We start from the raw sequence: 12,271 nt of genomic DNA, 5'->3' as shown, positions 1-12,271 counted from the left end.
TTTTATTAAAAATTATTTTTAACACATTACATATCGCACACACGGGATGATACCAGCCCTCACATGCTCCCCTTGATACCAATTTAAAATTTTCAAATTTAAACGTTTTAAAAAATTCTGAAAAAAAATCATGGACGTTCACATTACAACTACCCCTAAAAATTCAGATCTAAATTTGAAATACACATGGAGAAACAAAAATGACAAATTCACACATGGATAGTGTCATTTTTACTTTTGTCTTCTTTTGACACTATTCATGAAAGATTTGTCTTTTTTGTTTCTCGGTGTATATTTCAAATTTGGATCTGATTTTTTTAGGGGATGTCTACATATATGTCATCACATAATATTTACCCATACGCACACAATCATATATATGCATATACACTTGCCCACACGCACACTCTATCCTTATGAGCACCTTCGAGAGATTGAGCCGCCACATCGTATTAAGACTCATGAAGTCATCACAGACGCTTTCATAGTCAACGGGACATCTCCTCTCACTAAACGAACATCGCCGGAAGGCTTGAAATAAATCCAGAAAAATGCGCCCATCGGTGTTAAGTCAAGTCAGAGGATGAAAATACCACTATTTTTTTAACCATCCAAATTCAGGTTGGTTCGTCTTAAAAAATATATTAGAAACACACTATACATGGACACACTCCTCTCCATAAATACATGCACGATATACGTTACCTATGAGCACTTAGTCGGCTGATATAGAGATTAACGAAGTTGACCCGAATCCTATATATACATAAGAGTGTGATTTCGTAACGTATGTATCTTAACATGCAACTATGCTACTTCATCAATTATGGATGGAATAAAGCCCACTTCAACATGAGAAAAATGCATGAGAAAAGACCCACCACCACATGCCATGCATGGGAAAATATATTTTATTTTATTATTCTACTTATAATCAATAAACATTTTAGAACTATACATAATCAAATATAATAAGTTGTATGTATTTTAATTTTAATTTAGTGTTATTAATCTAAATATTTATATTTCACACAATCAAATCTCATTAAAATATATTGCAACCAATTCCTGCAGCAACGCGCGGGGTATCACCTAATATCTCATAGTTGCTGAATATGTCATACCACTAAAAAGAATAGCACCGAAAAGTCAAGAATAAATTTTAAAAATGTGTTCACCTATATCAAGTGCTAGTTGCAACAAGTCATGAGTGTACCTTGTGGTTGAAAGTATTTTTGAACTTTGGGAATAATTAATTAAGAAAATAAAAATGCAGGTAGAAGAAAATTTTGAGGTTGTTCTTATGAGGAAAATATAACCGAGATTCATAGGTTCACTGGTAGCATCTCTCCAAGTGTTAACGGTGCAGAACACGACTACTTGTGAGCTGCGTTGGGATTTTTCCCGAAGAGGAGAGGAGATGCAGCACAATAGAGATAAGTATTTCCCTTAATGAGAACCAATGTATCAATCCAGTAGGAGAATCACACAAAGCCTCATGAACAACACCTATACACACATAAGCATATACTTGCACCCAACGCGGGTAAGAGGGTTGTCAATCCCCTTGAACTCCTTACTTGCAAGGATTAATTCTGATAGTAGTAGATAAAAAAGTAAATTGCAAAACAAAATAAAAGTAAATAAAATTGCAGCAAGGTATTTTGGATTTTATATATGATAAAAGTAGACCCCGGGGGGGGGGGGGGCATAGTTTCACTAGAGGTTTCTCTTTCGAGCACATAGCATGTGGTGGGCGAACAAATTACGGTTGGGAAATTTCTACAAAAGCACATAGTTATGATGATATTCAAGGTAATGATCATGTATATAGGCATCACGTCCATCACAAGTAGACCGACTCCTGCATGCATCTACTACTATTGGTCCATCAATCGACCACTATCCAGCATGCATCTATGGTATTAAGTTCATGAAAAATAGAGTAACACCTTAAGCACAATGACATGATGTAGACGAAGTAAACCTAATCAATATGAATAAACCCCGTCATTTTATCCTTAAAGGCAACAATACAAATATGTGTCTTGTCCCCTTATGTCACTGGGATATAGAGCACCGCAAGATTGAACCCATTACAAAACACCTCTCCCACTGAAGATAAATCAATCTAGTTGGCCAAACCAAATGGATAGATTGGAGCGAAATACAAAACTATAAAATCATGCATAATAAAGTTCAGAAAAGACTCCATTACTTATCATAAATATTTAGATCATAAACCCACAATTCATTGGATCCCAACAAACACACCGCAAAAGAAGATTACATGGGATAGAACTTTGTGAACATCGAGGAGAACACTGTATTGAAGATCAAAGAGAGAGAAGAAGCCATCTAACTACTAGCTATGGACCCGTAGGTCTGTGGTGAACTACTCACGCTTCATTGGAAGGCGGCAAGGATGATGTAGAAGCCCTCCGTGATTGATTCCCCCTCCGGCAGAGTACCGGAAAAGGCATCCAGATGGGATCACGGAACACTACACCACAGTAGGGTTTAAGTGACACACTTCTGTGGGGAAAGGCCCACTAATCTCTGCAAGAGATCAGTCGGCATAGCTCCGAAGCTTGGCCCTCAAATCATGTGTCGGCAAGTGTGCACAATGGTTGACCAATTATGTGTCAGCAATGACTTAGCGACCACGTATCTGTCGGTAACCACATAGCGACTTATCATGTGTCAGCAGATGTCTAGGCCTAGCAGATTTGCAGTCAGCATAGGTAGGCGTATGGACACAAATTAAGTGTCGGCGTAGATAGGGTGTATGTTCTCATATTAAGTGTGGGCGTATGTGTACACCTGTCAAGCAGTGAAGCCACGGAACAATTGAGGCTGACTTAGGCGCGCGAGTGTTCTGAAAACAGGACTTGGCGCGCGGTCGGGCAAATTATTGGGCTGCGCGGCGGCCCAATTTGAGTCAACCCTAGAAATCAAGTACCCAACCCAAATACATCCCCGTTCCATCCCCACTCCCCTGCCGCCGCCGTCCATCCCCACCTCCCTGCTGTCGCTCCACCACCTATGCCCCCGCCGCCGTGCCATCGCTGCCCTCGTGCTCCAGCGTCACCCTCGTCCTCGCTGCCCTCGTCCTCACGCTTCCCCCACCCCACCGACACATGTTCCCTACCATCGCCGGGGTCGCAGCCGCCGATAGACCGACCCCGAGATCCGTCCGTCCACCGTCCCCAACCCCATTCCACGTCCCCGAGCCCTCGACCCCATCCCCTCCTTCCTTCCTTGCAGTCACAGCCGCCGAGAGCTCCGTCCGCTGCCGCGTTCACCGACCAGCCCCCTCCCCCACCCCCAAGATGAAGTGAATGCTGCTTAGGGATTCTAGCGCCACCGCCAACCACCATCGGAGACTGCCATCCGCAAGCGCCAGCATCGCCATAACTACCGAATCACCTCGGGCTGGTGGGAGTGGGCGTTGCTAGGTAAGCACCGATGGTGGGATCCCCAATTTGTTTTCTTTGTTCTTGTTCTTCCAACCGTGACTAGCACCCTGTGTCTCTAGTAGATCGAACTACAAGTTTGCTGCAACTTTGGAGTTGTATTGTTGGTAGTTGCTGTGGAGTAGTTTGGACATGTTGTTGATCTGAAGCATAACCTGATCCCTTCTCACTTAATCAGCCCCTTTTTGTTTAAGAAGAGCGTGTAGTATTACAAAGGTTACTACTTCGATCTGTATACCACTGAGAAGCAAAGCAATCATACCTTGTTTTATTTTCTAATTGTTTTGCCCGATCGACGGCTAGCGGGACATGGTACTTTAGTTCTTGAATTCTAGGCTTGCAAGTGTCTGAATTCTAGGTCTGCATCAGCATCATATGTTAATCAGATATATGTGTAACCAGCTATACTGATGATATTTCTATAATAAATAGTAATTCTGGAGTACCACTTCTTTTTGTAGCTAGCATGTAGGCTATAAGCTCTCGTTGATGCTATAGATGGTCAGGTCGGTTTCAATTTTTTCCGGACAAAATTAGATTCCAACCTAGTTTGTAGGAGGTTTGGTAGATATACAAGTCACTATAAAAAAGTCAGTTGCACAGTCAAATGACTGAAGTGAAATATTCTCATTGGAGAAATTTGCAACTGTTACCAAATTGCAAATGCAGAATGAGATAATTGTAAGCTTAACACTGCAGAATCAACGTTTTATAAATATTGTTGGATTATCAAGTATGCAGTAGGGGATAAATTTTTAACGGCTGCCTATAATGTCAACATTGTCTAGGCAAATAACATGTTCTTTTCCGTTATTTTTTTCCTTGAGATGGTAATACATTTTAATACGTCGCCTCAAAATCTGGAAGACGAAAGTCATTCATTGATACAAGTTTGTTTGCTGTGTTCCCTCCCTGTCATTTAAACCCGCCATTCGCTGAGTAATTATGGATAAAATTGTTGATCTTCTCTTGTACAGTTTGGTTCAAGCACTTGTGTTTATGGAGAAAATTTACACTAGCTTGCACCCGTGGTCAAACATTTAGGTCAAAAATGCACCTGCTGCATGGCCTATTCCTTCAATTTGTGCAGTAAGATAATGTGATGAATCATTCATTCATATATTCATATATGTGTTCAGATGCTTCTTTCCAAACATATAAAATGTGTTCAGATGCATGTCTTCGTTCATGTTTTTCATTTTTTCTTGGGACAGAAAAGTAGTATGTAATGCACGTATCTCCAGATGAGATAGGAGATAGATATATTTATGTGTCAGATACTACTGTCTGACTATTCGTGGTAATAAATATTGGTGTTAAGTAGAATCTCCATTTTTGTTCCCATCATAGGACCATTAAACAGTCCGATGCGAGCCATATATTTGATATTAAGCAAGTTGTCTGTGGATGTTCAATACCCACCTAATTTGAGCTCCCCGTTTCCTTATGCAGGTAAATCCTAGAATTTTCATCACTTTTTAGTTCTAATTTTACCACTCTGCTTGATGCTTGCTTAAATTGGGTGCCTTCTCATAATACCTTTCTTGCTTTGAAGAATATATCATTTAGCATGCTTTTCTAAAAACAAGTCACAACACCATTTAGAATGCGACAACTGAGAATGTTGGGATATATTGACATGTGCAGCTAGACATTCCCTTGGCATTCATGATATTTATAGATGGATTCACCCTTCAGATATGGCAGCATTATTTTCTCTTACTCATTTCATTCACTTCAAAATATCCAGGCCTTAGTTTCCTTAGTTACCCTCTTGCTGCTTCTGTTGGGTCTATGATTCCACAGGTGCCATATAATAATGTTTGTGAACTATGGACCTATTGGGTATGCTGGTGGTGGTGGTGGCAGGTACCAAAACAACAAGGTTCTTTCCTGATGTCCTGCTTATTGGAGGGGGGGGATGATGTAGCATCGATCACTAGTAGGCCAAGGTATTAATGCTGACATGTCTGTTTAAAATGGAAAATATAGCTAGTTTGCGGTGTGAGCAGATTTATAACTAATTGTAGCCTGTCAACCCCATTCTGACTGTAAGCAATTGGAAGATAAGAACTTCAATCATGATAATAATGATCTAGTTCAAGAGTAAGGCAGTACTTAAATCTTAATAGCGTCCATACATGGTGCTTTTATGATATGTTCGTGTTTATTCTGGTGATGGCCTAATATTACCTGAACATCATTTGTGCATTTGAAAAAGTTCATCCATTATACTTACCAAGGACATAACTTCCAGTCCCTTGTCCTACTTTCTAATCTAATTTATGGTCAGCCAAGTTATCTATATTATTAAATGTAGTTTTCGTTTTCACAGGGTGGTTGATACATGTCTTCACATTTTTCAGAGCAACATGCAGTGGAAGAAGCAGCCTATGAACTGAAATAGTTTGCATAAGAAATAGGCGATGTGAGTATGTTATCATTTGATTTACACATAATATGTACAACCGATGAAGCTTTTTCCATAGTTCTCTTGTGGAACCCTGTTCATTTTTGATGAAAATAAAAATGCCCCAAGACTGATTTTTCTGTCATTTAGCTAGTGTATTGATCAGATGATATTGAACTAAGAGCGCCAGTACATGGACTAGCGATCACACGTTAGAGTAAACCAAATGGCAAGCGAGGAAAATGTGTCACACGTAACACTTCAGTGTATCTGAAATTGTAGAACCTCTTTGTGAAATTATAGCATCACTATATAACTTTTCATGTCTTGTATATAAAATTGAACTCCACATACTGCAGTTTTAAAATTAAAAATATGAAATCACATGATGTAATCTGATGCTCATATACATTGGTTAGTAGTTAGCATAAATATATCAGTTTGGTGTTAACACTTTGATGGTCACAATCTAAAGATCACATGGCATATACAGAACTTCACATACTGCAGTTTTTTGGGTCTGAAGCTGTACATTTTAATTCTAGTTCATCAGATAACATACAACCACAATTGTTTTTGACATTTATTCTCGAACTTTGAAGTGCACAAAAACGTTGGGGTGAACATATGAGAATTTGACCATTTATTTTCACCCAGTACCATTCAGTTTAAACATATGAGAATTTGGCCCAAAGCCTCAGGATACCTATGACAATTTCCTCCATATTATTAATAACTTTTATGAATCCACTTTGGAATAAAACATTTGATACATGGATGTCTTAATTAGGTGTCAATACAAAAATTTGCACTTATGTTAGATATAACTGAGTATATTTTAATTGGTCTCTTATCATCAAGATCGTGTCGAATATTTTCAGGTACTCAGCCACCTACTACACATGGATGTGATGCCTTCAGAGTGTTCTGCAGCATTTGGCTGTTTGCAGTATTTTGGACCAGCCAACTTGTGGTCATGAATCTTATGTCTGTTTTGGACCATTTGGTGCTTCAAGTGTTTTGGAGTATATATCTTGTGCTCATGGGTGTGATATAAGTGTTTTGGTTCATTTAATGTTAGAACTCTTTTAGAACAGCAAATAGTGGTCCCTTTATGTGGCTTGTGTTTTCTCGATGGTGGTCAAAATGGCCAAACTTTGCTATGTAAGGACTGTCTTGTTTTTGAACTTCTGATCAATATATATATATGTATGTTTGTGAACATATTATCAATGCTTGTGCAATATGTGTTCATCTTGATCCCGTTTGTGTATAACATTTGAGCATTGCATAATATTTAAGCCAGAGTAGTATCCAATTGTTATTTTGGCTGTACAACATCTTATCAACAATTTATCTGTCGGGAAAACATTCCAACAGAGAAACTGTCGACAAAGGTACACCTCTAGCCATGCAGAGAAAGTGTTGGCAGAAGTATACCCATAGCTCGACAAACCATGTGTCGGCAAAGCTAAAGACCTTGCTAGACAAACCAAGTGTTGGCATAGGTAGGGTGTATGTTGACTTACCATCTGTCGGTATAGGTAGGGTGTACATAGACAGACCATGTGTCGGCGTATGTAGGGTGTATAGAGACACACCATGCGTCGGCGTAGGTAGGGTGTATACCAACTAAAAAAGTGTCAGCAAGTGAACTTCTGTCGACAATACCTTTGCCCACAGCAAGTCCTCCGACTCTTTTATCTTCTGTCAGCATATGTGTTAGCTATAAGTTATGTGTCGGCAAAGGTACCATATGCCAACAGATTGATGTGTCGCCAAAACTTGACCGTGGTGTAGTGGAAGAACAGAAACTTGCGGCGGCAGAAAAAGTGTTTTGGGTGGCTCTCTATTGATTTTCCAATATTAGAGAATTTATATATGTGTAATTAGCTCAGACGAAGCGACAAGGGGTCCGCAAGGCAACATGGCGCGCCATATTGCCTTGCCGTCTCCTCGCTTGTAGTCTGTTCTCCTCTTGAAGCATCTAGGGTCTGTTTTGTCCAGAAAAATATCGTCAAAAAGTTTTGTCGCGTTTGGACTCTGTTTTGTACTGATTTTCTAGAAAACCAAAAACAAGCAGAAAACAACAACTGACACTAGGCAATGGGTGAATAGGTTAGTCCCAAAAATGATATAAAATAGCACAAAAATCATATAAAATATCCAAGATTGATACTATAATAGCATGGAACAATTAAAAATTGTAGATACGTTGGAGACATATCAAACACTACTGCGGGATACTCCAAATGCGACACATGGATCGAAGACCAATCGACAAAACTGTGTGTGATGCGTGAATCACAAAAGGCATGGTAATAAAACTGTCATCAATGAGACGAACTCTGTGCGATGGCGGAGCCGTCAAATACGATCCAGAAAAGAGTTGTGTGTGTGTGATATGTGGCATACATTTGATACATAGGAACTATTTGCAATGATAAAAAACAATAGAAACGATAAGGTAGATCAAGGTGTGTGCGATAGAAGGATACAGGTCACTCAAATGAACTGTTTGCGATGATCCAGAAGAACAGAAATGATTCGGCTTAACAAGATATGTGTGATACCCGACAAATAGGTGAGTAACAAGAATTGTGTGGGAAAACCGATAATAACACAAACAATTCTTCCTAATAAGCTGTGTGTGTTGTGGACAAAAGGTTGCTGGTAAAAAATTGTCAGCGATTGAAGAAATCATCACCAACGGGTTCCACAGTTTAATCCGTATGCAATGTGATTTGCATAGTCTGCACAACATCTATGCTCTGCCTACAGAAAAACAACATTTATACTTATAACAACAAGATAGCATAACCAAATTAAACACCCAATTACATAAGTGACTACACACATAACAACATTCTTATTTCACGGTTTAGGGTTTGGATGCTCTTATCGAAATCCATTGGTTATTTTTCCGTGTGTGCTCTCATTGTAGCGGACTATGAGAGCATGAACGGGAAAATATGATCACATAGAAATATATTACATTATGTACGAGTTAATCTAAAATGTCTTTAAGCCAATAGGTGGTCAACAAGAAAGTGCATTTCGTACCAACGAATAACTTTGCCTTTTGGATCATCTCAATCCCATGTCATGCGGACACCGTCCGCATGCATCTGTAGTCGGATAGTACTCCACATGTATAACAACATGGCATTTCAAAGAACAAAGAACACAATGCCATTTCAAACATTGTATCACAAATACCAGAAATATTGCAAGGTTCAAATTTCAGCATTACAAGGCCCAAATTCAAATATTACAAGGTTCAAACTATTATTACAAATCAGATTCATCTTCTTCAGAATCTAAGTCATGCATTATTTCTGCGAAAGGATCAGCCACAAGTCATATATCAGCTTGATACAGTAACTTCCGAATAATCTGTCAATTGAAGTTACAAACTGAAATTCAGTTTCTGGAGAACCTTTTCCATTCAGCTGTAGATGCATGCGCTGATTAGCAAACCATTCACCTATGCACACTAAATATAGGGCAAACCTCATTACCTTGAGCACACTTGCTTTCTGAATAAAGAACCTGGCGAATTTAATCTTTGGTGTGGTGCCTCGGTACTCGTTCAAAGTAATTTCTATGAGATGAAGATCAAGGCATTCAATGGGATTTTTATATTGCGCCAAAATTTCCACTTTTGGGCCTCTTTGTATCTGCAAACGAAGACGACATATTAGTGCCTAGCTATAGTTTTGAACACTTCGGGCCTCTTTGATTTGCATGATTTCTAAAATACACGAATAGAATGACATGCCATCTTCAATCGTTCATGATTAACATCTCAAAAAATATATATGTTGAAATCCTCCAAATTTCCTTTATAAACCATACTACATTTGTCATTGTAATCATGGTAGAAGTAACAACAAATTGACTTCACTATGTAGAGATGGGGGCAAGCTTGTGGAAATCATTTTCTGGATGATAGCCGAACATAGATCAACAAAAATTAGATAAAACACGATGTCCAATAAGAAGAAGGAGAAGAAGATTGTTGTACCTGAACGGGTAATGATCCAATAACAAGTTCGGAGAATTCAGCACATGAATAGCCCAACACTGTCAATTTCGGTGCGTCAATGCCCCTCATTGTTGTTGTACCTTCTTTATCAAGTACAAACAATCTCTCAAGGAAAGGCGCATTCTCAATGATCATATCGTGAAACACCTCAACTGACAGCCTATTCCGGCACTAGTAATGAACATAAATCGTACGGACATTCGTCGAGGCGATGTGGAGGCTACTGAACCCATCCATCACCAGAAGACGAAGGTACTCGAGCGTGGACAACCCCAAAGCTGGTTCTCCAAATCCTCCTTCGAGATGAGAACGTCCATGAGCTCGAGGTACTTCAGTTTAGGGAGATGAGGAGCAAGCGCGACATCAATCTGGGGGAAAAGTGTTGGGGATATACCCCGCAGTGTAACTCGGCCGGATGTTTGACCCGGCCGGACTTGGTGTTTCATTGGTAAACCGCCGGGGGATTGGCGACTCACTGGTCTGATGACTCACAAGCCTGAAGACTCATTACACTACAAGAAATATGTCAACTAGTGACCTTCTGCCAGTGACCCTAGAAGAATTGGTCATAGATCTATGACCATTTGAGACCAATTGGTCAAAAGCTGTTCGGGGGGCTCCAAACCCTAAACCATTGCGACCATTTTGGTCAGGAAGGTCGTAATTTCCTTACACTAAATGGTCATAAAGCAAACAGCGCTAGTCCGCTGCCTTATATCTAGTTGTTAACGACCAATATAGATGGTCATAGCGTTGTAAATTGTGGTGGGTTGCGATGACTAGGCGCCATCTCATCAGTTTTGCCCATGTGTCATGTCCATGTGGCAATTTTTGCCCCAGGTTGTGAAGCAACCTATATTTCTGTCATTCCCAAAATTCTCAAAAAATCTCATAAATTCTTTGGGTCATATCTTCATCAAATATGTAAAAAACCTTCCTTGCCTAGTTCAAAAATAATTTAACAATATTCATTTTCCTATTCTGTTCAAAACAACACTTTGTGGAGGAAGTACAACTTTGGCATGTCCAAATAGTATCCATTTTCTACGATGCTTTCCTATGCCCAAATAACCACCCGCCACCAAATGCCAGCTCAATCCATTCATTATTTTGAGCCCAGCTTCAACATTCGTATTTATGTCCAGTGTGGTACTTTGCAAAGCAAGTACCACATAGGCTCCTCCTTTTGAGCTGAAAATTTATGAAGACGGTCTTCTTAGTAACTGATCATCCTCAGCCAGAACTCACGCCCGTTAGCCATGTACATTTCCCGTACCACTAATCAAACACTTGGCTGCTAATTCATGTTTGAGCATCGATCGGTCTCCTCATGAGAATATTATGTTGTAATTTTCTTCCTAGCACCTACCTGGGGAGTGCCCAACCCACTAGACATGCCTAGGCCTCCCAGAACACATGGCAACGTCACGGTCACGCGGTGACCACGCGGCGGGCATGCGAGTTTACGCGCTCTAGAGTTGGGGCCCTCGGCCACTGCCCAAACCTCGATGTATCGCCACCAAACCATGTATTTATGATTAAATAGGTCCTTATGTAACTAGAAATGATTTTTGGAAAAAATAAATAGCAAACTATGAGGCAGCTGCTGTTCAAATTTGACCCGCTTCTAGCTGAATCAGCGGAAATTTGTCTTTTTCATGAGAGGTGGATCAAAAAATTTTACAACCAAACATTTTGTCAATTGTGCATTAAATATGTCCTAGTATTTTATAAAATTGATTTGGTCCAATTTTGCAACAATTATTTGGTAGTTCCTTCACAATAAAACCTCATTTCGGGCACTCGAAAAATGGAAAATGGTTTTTTTGTCCAAAGAAAATGAAAACTTCCTTAGGCAAGATTGTTTTACATTCCAATATGCACCCTTGTGCACAATATGAGATCATTTGAACAAACTATGCCATGAATGTGGCCATAAGATTGATCATTTGGCTTGAAAGCCATTGATATCCACACGTGATAGCTTGTTTCTGAGAACACTTTTTTATAATAATTGCCGTATTACAAGTTTGTTATTTTTCCTGGTAACTTGGCCACATATGATGACACAATGCGAAGGTTTCCCAATTTTTTGATTTTTTTGAATTTTTTATGCCCGTTTCAAAATGCGGTCAAAATGGCGGGAATGACCGCTCGTAGGTACTGGTTGAATCTTGGATTTTATTGGTGTTTCTCTGATTAAATAGATACTTATGTACCTAGAAATGATTTTTTGAAAAAATAAAGAGCAAGCTATGAGGCAACTACAGTTTAAATTTGACCCGCTTCCAACTGAATCGACGAAAATTTGTCTTTTTCATGAGAGGTGGATCAAAA

At 39.5% G+C, this 12,271-nt stretch overlaps 1 long non-coding RNA gene across 3 annotated transcripts; it reads left to right on the top strand.

The window, feature by feature from the left end:
• Positions 1-2,967: 2,967 nt before the first annotated feature.
• On the top strand, positions 2,968-7,015 carry LOC125537897 (uncharacterized). 3 transcript variants are annotated; one of them, XR_015616714.1, is made up of 4 exons: positions 2,968-3,458; positions 4,827-5,428; positions 5,812-5,904; positions 6,768-7,015. It is a non-coding gene; the product is annotated as an uncharacterized LOC125537897 (long non-coding RNA). The 3 variants fall into 3 exon arrangements; XR_015616715.1 differs by having other exon boundaries at positions 2,968-5,428; positions 5,843-5,904; XR_015616713.1 differs by having other exon boundaries at positions 2,968-5,428.
• The last annotated feature ends 5,256 nt before the right edge of the window (positions 7,016-12,271 follow it).

This window comes from Triticum urartu, chromosome 2A, assembly GCF_056163025.1.
Source record: "Triticum urartu cultivar PI428250 chromosome 2A, HENAU_Tu73, whole genome shotgun sequence".
Taxonomy (NCBI): domain Eukaryota; kingdom Viridiplantae; phylum Streptophyta; class Magnoliopsida; order Poales; family Poaceae; genus Triticum; species Triticum urartu.
Note: the sequence above shows the minus strand (reverse complement) of the source record. Positions and strands in the feature narration are given on the sequence as shown.